Here is a 2,542-nt window from a genome sequence, read left to right on the forward strand (position 1 = left end):
GCCAGTGTATTGTCTGGTAGGTACACACAGATGAAACTCTCACCATGTGTGGTGCGTAAAATATCGTCGACACTGAAAGCGTCCCCGGCAGAGTGTAACCCCTCGTAAAGACAAAAGGTGGGCATACCGCATATTGAAGTCCACTACTAGGTGTCTGGATACTTTTGATCGGATAGTATATTTCAGAATGTTAGCAGTGGCCAGAAGTTGGGACATTTGGCTTTCCGCTTAAGGCTGGTGCGGGGCGGGTCAAGATACCTCTAAAAGTAGAGACATCTGGCAGCATTAGAGGAAAATGTCCATCAAAGTAGCTGTGTTGCGCTCTCTACCTACAGTTGTTCTCGTGGGCGTCAGAGCCGCCGTAGCCAAGACGCCCCCTGGGTTTTATGCTGCGGACACCGTAGTCGCGCCTGATGAGCTCTCAGAAATTATGAAATGTATTCGCAAATTTCAATTATGGTGGGACAACAACTGTACAATATACCGTAAACATGCAGGATGTTCCTAAATCCCCGTTACAGACTTCTAGTGTAGAGGGGGACTGAGTACATAATACTCGTATTCTGAATTGGAACCCATCTCCTGTAACGCACTGTTTCCTCGCTACAGCCATTTGAAAACATGTTTGTAACGCGACCACTTGTACACGTAAGTTATTAGGTGTGACCCAGTACATCAATAGTTCCACAATTCCACTCATTAAAAGGAAACTTAATAAGTTTTCAGAAACACTGTTCTTTACAATACGGCCTTCTCCAACTCGGGTGCGCTGCGTCTCTTTGAAGCACTACAGTCACCCCTGCTGACGGTGAACGCAGCATTTTCTCAAAGTCGTTGCGCAGTTGTGGAGAAAAGCGTATGCCATGAAGTCGGACGCTGCGGAGAACGAGCTTGATAAAGGCGACGAGCTTCGCCATACAGAAGGATCATGTCGGTGTATTCGGCAAAAGTGCACTCCGCAATGTTGCTCTAATACTGACAGACACGTGAGTGACGCACTAGCCATGTCAGAGTGGTGGGACAGACGGTAAATGACATCCGACGTAAGCACCTCCACGCACCCCCTCCAACTTTCAGTGACGGCAGTATAGACCAAAACAAGAAAAAATGTGCAGTAAACATGGACTCTAAACTGCATGCTTCTGGAGCTATAAGCACTTGTACAATAGTGGAGATGGGTTTCACGCTAGCGAAGATGAACAAGTGCTCATGGTTCATGATGTATGCATTTTAGAGCCTATGTGTACTGCACATTGTTTTCTTCTTTCGTTCCATACCACCGCCTCTGAAAGTTTCCTGTCCTACATCTTAGCCACAACGATAACGGTACATACTGTCAGTGGTAACAGAAAAGTTTTCTGTTATAGTTTTCCGGTACAAGGACATAATCTCAAATTTATACATTTATACATCTGCATCATCTTAGAAAGTTTGTAACATCTTCGTGGGATCCCTCTATTTTTGTAGGCGCCGGTGCCTATAACTTTGACGCTCTGTAGCGTCGCTAGATGACGTTTTCAGAAGTAGATTCCTATGTAAAACTTTATCAGTTAAGTCCCCTGTACAGCCCCGAGTAGTGTGGAGCGTGACTTGTGAAACACCCTGTATATAGAATGAATAACATCAGGGAATGGACTAGAACACTGTCTCACTCACTTATCACGTACTTCCTTTCTTTTATGTCCTTCAACTCGTACAGCTGCTGTCTCATTTCTGGTGGAGTTCTAAGTAATGTTTCGCTCACTGTATTTTTTTTCCTGGTAGCATCTTAAATTCAAACTGCATATTCTGGTCAACATTGTCAAAAGATTTTTCTGTATATAAAGATGTTATAAATATGGGCTCTGTTCCCTCCAAATTGATTTTCCTCTAGATCAGCTTCTGTAAGGTGCTCCATTCCTCTGTAAATAGTTTGTATCAGTATTTTCAGCTAGGAGTTATCATAGTGGTGATTTGGCAGTATTCGAACTGACCACGATTTGCCTTATTTGGTTTTGGTGCTATTACGTCCCTCGTTTAGTGTGAGGATTTAGCGGTTATTTCAGCTGGCGTACACGTTCAGGAGTGAAGCAGCAAATCCCGGCAGAGTGAGTCGCCGCGAGTTCCGGTACAGCCCTCTGGTAGCGAAGCCCTGCGCTATAGACGACTGACTGTGTGAGGGACTAGTAGCGACACCTAGCAGCGATGTGATGAATAGGAAAATAGTATTGCTAAAAGTTTTATCCACGCCTTTTAGCATTTAGAATGGAGATATGGCACGGAATTTAATAGCAAAAGAAAACAGCTATAGTAACAGTCTCTCTCTTGCAATTCAACGTCAATGATACAATAGTACGACAATAATAGACCAACTGAATCTGTAGAGGTAGTAATATAATTTCTTTTCCGACCTGCAAGAAACTTTCATATAAAGCTGAGCCTGAGTGGTTGTCATGTAACTACCAACAGAAATATTATATGAAACATGTAGACCTGTCAGTAAAATCGTCAAGAAATTCATTTTTTAAATGTTAAATGTCATCGGTTTAATTTAGCATTCAGC

Source organism: Schistocerca nitens, chromosome 3 (assembly GCF_023898315.1).
Source record: "Schistocerca nitens isolate TAMUIC-IGC-003100 chromosome 3, iqSchNite1.1, whole genome shotgun sequence".
NCBI classification, from domain to species: Eukaryota; Metazoa; Arthropoda; class Insecta; order Orthoptera; family Acrididae; genus Schistocerca; species Schistocerca nitens.